Here is a 9,418-nt window from a genome sequence, read left to right on the forward strand (position 1 = left end):
GGCAAATAGATGGGGAAACAGTGGAAACAGTGTCAGACTTTATTTTTTGGGGCTCCAAAATCACTGCAGATGGTGACTGCAGCCATGAAATTAAAAGACGCTTACTCCTTGGAAGGAAAGTTATGACCAACCTAGATAGCATATTGAAAAGTAGAGATATTACTTTGCCAACAAAGGTCCATCTAGTCAAGGCTATGGTTTTTCCTGTGATCATGTATGGATGTGAGAGTTGGACTGAGAAGAAAGCTGAGCGCTGAAGAATTGATGCTTTTGAACTGTGGTGTTGGAGAAGACCCTGATGATGGGAGGGATTGGGGGCAGGAGGAGAAGGGGACGACAGAGGATGAGATGGTTGGATGGCATCATCGACTCAATGGACATGAGTTTGAGTGAACTCTGGGAGTCAGTGATGGACAGGGAGGGCTGGCGTGCTGCAGTTCATGGGGTCGCAAAGAGACATGACTGAGCAACTGAACTGACTAACTGACACTTTCTTTAGGAGAGTTTATTAAGACAATTTAGGGTTTTTGATAACTGATGCTTCTATAAAGATGATGTGTAGAACTTTACTATTAGACACTGATACCTTCAGAGGTTTAGAGAGCTGCCGCCTGTAACTAAGTGGCCCTGCGTGCTTATGGATTATGTATTCCTCTCTAAAAGCACCTCTCTGCTAATAAATCACTGTGTCCAGTACTCTCCAGATGAGAAAGGCTGTGAGAATTAACTCTAAAACTGGACTTCAGTGCCCTTTAAATTTATGTGTAGGTTGGTTCCCAGCTGGGTTCCAGATCACCGAGGCTGCCATGTAGATGACCTCTGTGCTCATTAATATTCACTGGAACATATTTTTGTGAGCCGTACGTCTCTGAGTCTTGTCATTACATAAATCAAGTCATGTTACCTCAAACTGTACAGAATGAACACCAGCCCTAAGAGTGTTCTTTTCTAACTGGTACAATGTCATATGCATTAGCGAGATCTGCATGCTATTCTAGTATGATGTCGGGCATTTGTCATTCCCTTTTGAGAGCCTCTTCCGAGTGTCAGGACAATTATTCAAAACTCAGGCTAGAGACATGAGAGGAGGTTTCTGGGTGTTCTTCCAGTGCACTGCCCAGATTGCTCCTTTAACTGTCTGTTGACAGTGTCATTTGACAACTCCATAGCAGCAGAGGTTAACATGTGTATTCCTGTCTGGTTAGAGATGCAGATGATTTCTGTTCAGTGGGAAGGATAACCCTCTAGGCTGTGGCCCGTGGCCCTGTAGGACATTAAGTAATTTTGCATCTAACTTAGTATCTTAAGCAATACTAACATTCCTTTTTAAATTTATAAATACTTAAGCTCCTCCAATTCTAATTCAACCCCAGTCTTTTACTATTTCCCTTATTAACTGAGTTGAATAAAATCATTCACCACATGTTTATTTTATACAGGTATGAGATCATCTTTTTAGCCTTTTGAAAATTATTCTCCAGCATTATTTTAGGACCCCTCATTTTTACTGTAGCTGCCAAGTAGTTTAGATTGCTCAGTAAATAATAAAATACACTATTATTAACAAAAACAAAAGCAAGTCAGCTGGTAATCAGATCCCAGTCTGTTTTCCCCCCCCCCTCCTTCTTCTTTCACTGTTAAATACTTTTTCTGCTTGTAACCTAGAAAAGATGGGCTAGAAAGCCGCACAGAATCATTCTTTCTGTGACTCCATCTGCCAACAACATTTGTTAAGCCCCGTGTGTAAAGAGCATGGCCCTGGAGGATGCAGTGAACTTGCAGCAAAAGTGGGGATGTTGCTGCATGGTTTCATGTTATTTTCAACTGGAGTCCTGCTTGGCCGCAGCAGGAGGGAAAATATCCACCAGGATGGTGAAATGAAGATAACACGGGAACATTTTGCCAGATAAAGAAAGAAAGCTCCATTAGCTAAATTATCATCCAAACATCCAAAAATGATCATTTTGTTGTTGGGCTTTTTTAGTTGAATTGTTAATAACATAGTGAGACTAACACATTTGGTCCTTAGAATCAGATATGAGAGTCCCAAGGAAATGTTTCTTTTGGGAAAATCACTATGAGAACTATGGCTGATGGAGAATATTTTATTCCAACCAACTATCAATTCTATCATTTTGTTCAACTTCGATTGAGCTTCAGTGCCATGTCAAATCCTGTGTGCTCTGTAAGCTTCCCTGATCACCCAAGACCAAAGTTAACTTCTGCACACTTGTTTGTAGTCCTCATTTGAGACTTATATACTCTCTTGACCATTATTTTTATGTGCATCTAGTTTTTCCTCTCAGTCTAGGCCATAAATTCCTGGGGAACAAGTTTTGTTTCCCACACTTTTATATCTTTCACAGTGTTGGTTATATAGTGTGTGCACGCTAAGTTGCTTTAATCATGTCTAACTCTTTGAGACTCTATGGACTGTAGCCCACAATTCGCCTCTGTCCCTGGGATTCTCCAGGCGAGAATACTTGGATGGGTTGTCCAGCTTTCCTCCAAGGGATCTTCCCCACCCAGGGATCAGACTTGTGTCTCTTAATGTCTCCTGCATTGGCTTGCGAGGTCTTTACCACTAGCACCTCCTGGTTATATAGTAGCAGCTCAGTAATCAGTATCTGTTGGTGGGTTCACAGGAGAGCAGATTACTCTTGGCCAGTGTAGGCAGAAAAGTGCTATAGCCTGACTTTTTTTCCCCTGAGATAACCAAGTTCATTGGCAAGTGATACAGTTATTCCTCTGGAAGATCCTGAAGTAATGCATGCAGTCTCCTGTATGGCATTTTTAAACTCTCCACAGCCATTATTGCTGTTTTCTTTATACTGCACTATGCTTAAACAGCCAACTCATTGAAAGAGTCCCTGATGCTGGGAAAGACTGAGGGCAGAAGGAGAAGAGGGCATCAGACATTGAGATGGCTGGATGGCATCACCGATGCAATGGACATGAACTTGGGCAAACTTCGGGAGACGGTGAGGGACAAAGAGGCCTGGTGTGCTGCCCCCATGGGGTCGCAAGAGTCAGACACGACTGGGCGACCGAACAACAACAACAGCGCTTAGAGTTGGAGTTGTGCTTCCTGAGCAGAGAGCTTAGGAAACTACTCTAGAATTTTCGATGCAGTATTTAAATTTGACTCGTCTAATGAAGAGCAGGATGCACACAGGGAGAACAAATCTAATTCCATATAATAACATGCATTTTTACATTTGTTTAAGGGAAGCATTTATTAAAGCAGCATGCCTTGCTTTTCATGGAGCCAGTTAGAATCTTAAAGAAGTCTAATATGGCAGAGAACTAGAGTTGAATCTAACAGAATATGTAGACTATTTCCTATTTTAAGGATAGCCTGTCTCCCAGTAATAAAAATTAAGGATTTTAAAGAGTGCACATCCTTCATAACACATACCTTGGCCAAAAGGTTTGTTTGGATTTTTCCTCAACATCTTACTTTTTGGCGAACTCAGCGCTTTGCTCATGGGATTCGATTAAAAATTCTTTGACCTTGAGTCATTAGGGTGAGCTGTGAGCTAACACGGGGACAGCACAAGGGACCACTTTGTCTTCTGTGACATGAACCCCCTTCCAAGTACTTCCTGAGTCCAGGTGCGTTTTAGGGTGACTCTAAGAGCCCTGAAGTAAGGCAGGAGCATTGTGGCATAAAAGGATAAAACTCTTGGTATTTTTCAACCAGTGATCCTCAAACTTTACTGTATACACAGATTACCAGAGGATTTTGTTAATGCGGATTTTGATTTTGTGGGTCCTTTTAATAAGCTCCCTAGTGGTGCTCCTGGGGCTGCACGGTGATCATCATTGCCTTAGAGAATCTGGGGCTTTCAGACCCCTCATTGCTATGCTAGAATCTACCCTCTTCCTGAAGCTCTTTATCCTTTTCTTCTTTTGGTGTTCTAGCCCGTGGGGCCACTGTGCCTCCTCCCTCCCAGGGATCCCTGTCATTTCACCAACGCAAAATAGGACTCACTCCTTTCCTTTTTGATAATAAGCTGTTTGTGACAGGAAAATGGAACAAGATGACGAAGTGAAGTATCAGATGCTCCCAGGCAAGAATCCACCGCATCTGAGATTATCGAGACAAAATGTTGCATGTTTTACATCGTGGGCAAGGATTTGTCTCTAACCCTTAGTAAAATTTAATAGCAGTTACTGTGATGAAACTTCAAGACAAAATTCTGTCACACAGTATGGTTTTGTTCATATGGAAAATGGGAATCCTTGGAGAATAGTAACCAGAGGATTGTTATCTGCTGGTTTTCATTTGGACAAGAACTCCAGCCATACTATAGTAACATACAAAATGGAAAACATCCATGATGCCCTTTAAAATTCTGGCTTCAAATATAAATCTCAAATATTTTTTAAAGTTCTTTTATCTTTTAAATTTCTTGGCCTCACTGTGCAGCATGTGGCATCTTAGTTCCCCAGCCAGTGATTGAAACTGTGCTCCTTACATTTGGAAGCGGGAATCTTATTAACCATTGGACCACTAGGGAGTCCCCTCAAACATGTTTTAGTGTGAAATAGTGAAGAGAAGCCAACAGAATGAAAAAACAGCCCTAAAGAAAAACATCTATTTCTGCTTTATTGACTATGCCAAAGCCTTTGACTGTGTGGATCACAATAAACTGTGGAAAATTCTGAAAGAGATGGGAATACCAGACCACCTGACCTGACTCTTGAGAAACCTGTATGCAGGTCAGGAAGCAACAGTTAGAACTGGACATGGAACAATGGACTGGTTCCATATAGGGAAAGGAGTACGTCAAGGCTGTATATTTTCACCCTGCTTATTTAACTTATATGCAGAGTACATCATGAGAAATGCTGGGCTGGATGAAGCACAAGCTGGAATCAAGTTTGCCGGGAGAAATATCACTAACCTCAGATATGCAGATGACACCACCCTTATGGCAGAAAGTGAAGAAGAACTAAAGAGCCTCTTGATGCAAATGAAAGAGGAGAGTGAAAAGTTGGCTTAAAATTCAACATTCAGAAAACTAAGATCATGGCATCTGGTCCCATCACTTCACAGCAAATAGATGGGGAAACAATGGAAATGGTGTCAGACTTTATTATCTGGGCTCCAAAATCATTGCATATGGTGACTGCAGCCATGAAATTAAAAGACGCTTCCTCTTTGGAACAAAAGTTATGATCAACCTAGACAGCATATTAAAAGCAGAGACATTACTTTGCCAACAAAGGTCCACCTAGTCAAAGATATGGTTTTTCCAGTAGTCATGTATGGATGTGAGAGTTGGACTGTGAAGAAGGCTGAGCGCCGAAGAATTGATGCTTTTGAACTGTGGTATTGGACAAGACTCTTGAGAGTCCCTTGGACTGCAAGGAGATCCAACCAGTCCATCCTAAAGGAGATCAGTCCTGAGTGTTCATTGGAAGGACAGGCTGATGCTGATGCTGAATACTTTGGCCACCTGATGCGAAGACTGACTCAATGGAAAAGACCCTGATGCTGGGAGGGATTGAAGGTGGGAGGAGAAGTGGCTGACAGAGGATGAGATGGTTGGATGGCATCACCAACTTGATGGACATGAGTTTGAGTCAACTCCGGGAGTTAGTGATGGACAGGGAAGCCTGGCATGCTGCAGTCTGTGAGGTCACAAAGAGTCAGACATGACTGAGCAACTAAACTGAAGTGAACTCAACCCACCAAGCAACCTTCTGAAAACAATACCCTCTGGCAGTCTAGATTCAGAAATTATATAATTTATCCAAGAACAGCAACTAGTAAATTGAGTTAAATATGAAAAAAAAAGTGAGTGTTAGTCACTCCGTCATATCTGACTCTTTTCGATCCCATGGACTGTCGCCCTCCAGCCTCTCTGTCCATGGAATTCTCCAGGCGAGAATACTGGAGTGGGTTGCCATTTCCTTCTCCAGGGGATTTTCATAATCAGTGATCAAAGCCAGTCTCCTGCATTGCCTGCAGATTCTCTAGCATCTGAGCCACCAGGGAAGCTCATTTATTTAAATCTAAGGCCTACCAGAAAAGTTGGCAGTCTACTTCTCATGGACTACAAAAGCCCTGGGCTAGACTTTTTCCCCAGTCCGGTGCCTGTGTTAGCACTCCTCACATGCTGGTCTGAATTCTGTAACTGAAACGGTCTCCAGGACCACACACCCAAAGAAGTTCCGTTTGCATTTCTGCTGCTGTCAGTGCAAAGTGAGCACTGTTCTCCTGGCCTCTCTCACACTCACCTCCCACCTGTTTCTCAAGTAAGGGAGAGGCACATTTCATTTACCTAGAGGTTTTTGAAAGACTTAAATGAGTTTGTTGAAGAGCTGAGTTCTCCAGATTCCATCTTTAAATGTTATGTTCACTGCCTCTCCTCTTTTGCCCCCTGAAGTTTGAGTAAATATATTTTTGAAAGGTATTAATCTAATTATGTGTCCATGTTTACTTCTCTGTTTATCCATCTGTTTAATTCCTATCCCTCTGTACTGAAAATAATAATCTCATACACTGAATTATTTGGATCACATTTAGGTTTTTGCATTTAATTTAGAGAGACATTTTTTTGAAGTGGTTATGATGTTTAGAGATTCAGACCTTTCCTCATTTAAAGAAACTGGTTAATCAATTTTAAAAAGAAACAAAGGGAGATTTGATGCCTGGTCTTGAATATTTGAAGAACTGTTTAACACAAGAATAATTAGATAATTTATTTGCTATTAAAAATGTTACTGGGACTTCCCTGGAGGTCCAGTGGTTAAGAATCCATCTTCCAGTGGAGGGGACATGGGTTTGAACCCTGGTCAGGGACCTAAGATCCCACATGCTACGGGGCAACTAAGCACACACACCACGACTACTGAGCCCACACACAGCCGCTGGGCCCATCACTGCAGCCACTGAGCCCATGCACTGCAGCTGCTGAGCCCATCACTGCAGCCACTGAGCCCATCACTGCAGCCACTGAGCCCATGCACTGCAGCCACTGAGCCCATGCACTGCAGCTGCTGAGCCCATCACTGCAGCCACTGAGCCCATGCACGCAGCTTCTGAGCCCACGCGCCACAACTAGAGAGAAACCCACGTGCCGCAGCAAAGAGCCCAGCTGCTGCCTAAGCCAAAAATAAATAATTTTTTAAAAATGTGTTATCAATTACAGGCATACTTAGGTCAAAATGACTTCTTTTGGGACTTCCTCGGTGGTCCAGTGGTTAAGACTCTGCGCTTCCGCCACCCAGGGAATGCGGATTAGATCCCTGGCCCAGGTGGCCCTAGTGGTAAAGAACCCACCTGCAAATGCAGATGACTTAAGAGATGTGAATTCGATCCCTGGTTTGGGAAGATGCCCTAGATGAGGGCATGGCAACCCACTCCAGTATTCCTGCCTGAAAAATCCCATGGACAGAGGAGCCTGCTGGGCTGCAGTCCCTAGGGTCGCAAAGAGTCAGACACGACTGACGTGATTTTGCACACACACTGGAAACTAAGATCCCCTACGTGCATTGTGGTGCAGCCAAAAAAAAAGAGGGGGAGCAGCAGCTCTTTCCTGGTTGGAACCATGGAGGGTTCAGAAGATAAGAAAAAGAAGGTTTTTGCTATGCCAGAAACCCTTAGATCAAATAAAAGATTTTTGCAGAGCTTAAGATCAAGAGCTTGAGAAAGAAGTCTGCCCTAAAGATGCTTTGAAAAGCAAAGAGAAAGCTCATCTATGAAAAAGTTCTATGAAAAAGCTAAGCATTATGACAGGAATACAGGCAGATGGTATCACAGGAATATAGGTAATCATATCCATTACCTGCAAAAGTTTCGAATGGCTAGGATGGCAAGAAAAGCCAGCAACATCTATGTACCCTCTGAATCCAAACTGGCGCTTGTCATAAGGATCAGAAGTATCGGTGGCATTTGCTGAAAGGTTGGAAAGTTATTGCAGCTTGTTTGCCTCTGTCAGATCTTCAGTGGCACCTGTGTGAAGCTCAGCAATGCTTCAGTTACCACGCTGAGAACTGTGGAACCATACACTGCATGAGAGTCCCCAGACCTGCGGTCAGTAAATGAATTGATCTACAAGTGTGCTTATGGCAAAACCAACAAGAAGTGAATTGACCTGACAGATAACACAGTGATTGCTCGATCTCTTGGCAAAGATGGCATCATCTGCATGGAGAATCAGATTCATGAGATCTGTACCATTGGAAAATGTTTCAAAGACGCATGCAACTTCCTGTGGCACTTCAAGTTGTCTTCTGCACGAGGTGGAATGAAGGAAGAGACCACCCATTTTGCAGAAGGTAGAGATGCTGGCAATCGGGAAGACCAGATCAACAAGCTTATTAGAAGGATGAACTAAGGTATCTACTGTGATTATTTTTGTAATCTGGTCAGTTAATAAACAGAGGCTGCTTTCAAATTAAAAAATTTAAATGATAAAAATAGGCAAAGGATCTGAGTGGACGTTTCTCAAAAAAACTGGCTAATAATCTCACGAAGACCTGCTCAATGTCATTATCTATCAAGGAAATGCAAGTAAAAACCATTGTGAGATGGCACTTCTCATCCTGTCGAAAAGTAGATAATCCAGGTGTTGTAGAGGATGTGGAGAAAATGGAAACTGTCCATCGTAGGTGGTGGTGTAAAGAGCTGTGTCTGCTGTGGAGAACACTCTGGAGTTCCTCAAAAGGTTAAGTGGGGAGTTTCTATCAGTTCAGTTCAGTTGTTCAGTCATGTCCAGCTCTCTGCGACCCCATGGACTGTAGCACGCCAGGCCTCCCTGTCCATCACCAACTGCTGGAGTCCACCCAAACCCACGTCCATTGAGTCGGTGATGCCATCCAACCATTGCATCCTCTGTCATCCCCTTCTCCTCCTGCCCTCAATCTTTCCCAGCATCAGGGGTCTTTTCAAATGAGTCAGCTCTTCGCATCAGGTGGCCAAAGTATTGGAGTTTCAGCTTCAACATCAGTCCTTCCAATGAACACTTAGGACTGATCTCCTTTAGGATGGACTGGTTGGATCTCTTTGCAGTCCAAGGGATTCTCAATAGTCTTCTCCAACACCACAGTTCAAAAGCATCAATTCTGTGCTCAGCCTTTTTTATAGTCCAACTCTCACATCCATACATGACCACTGGAAAAACCATAACTTTGACTAGATGGACCTTTGTTGGCAAAGTAATGGCTCTGCTTTTTAGTGTGCTGTCTGGGTTGGCCATAACTTTCCTGCCAAGGAGTAAGTGTCTTTTAATTTCATGGCTGCAGTCAGGACCCAGCAACTCTTTTTTTTTTTTTCCCATCTTTATTGAGGTATTATTGTACATCACTGTGCGTGTGTGTGTACTCAGTCACTTTAGTCCTGTCCAACTCTTCAACTCTGTGGACTGTAGCCAGTCACGCTCCTGGGTCCACGGGATTCTCCAGG

The 9,418-nt window shown here is 43.1% G+C and overlaps 1 pseudogene; it reads left to right on the forward strand.

Moving 5' to 3' along the window:
- The first annotated feature begins 7,562 nt into the window (after nucleotides 1-7,562).
- On the forward strand, nucleotides 7,563-8,351 carry LOC105001177 (annotated as a pseudogene).
- The last annotated feature ends 1,067 nt before the right edge of the window (nucleotides 8,352-9,418 follow it).

This window comes from Bison bison, unplaced genomic scaffold (genome assembly GCF_000754665.1).
Source record: "Bison bison bison isolate TAMUID 2011002044 unplaced genomic scaffold, Bison_UMD1.0 scf7180017864379, whole genome shotgun sequence".
In the NCBI taxonomy this organism is placed as follows: domain Eukaryota; kingdom Metazoa; phylum Chordata; class Mammalia; order Artiodactyla; family Bovidae; genus Bison; species Bison bison.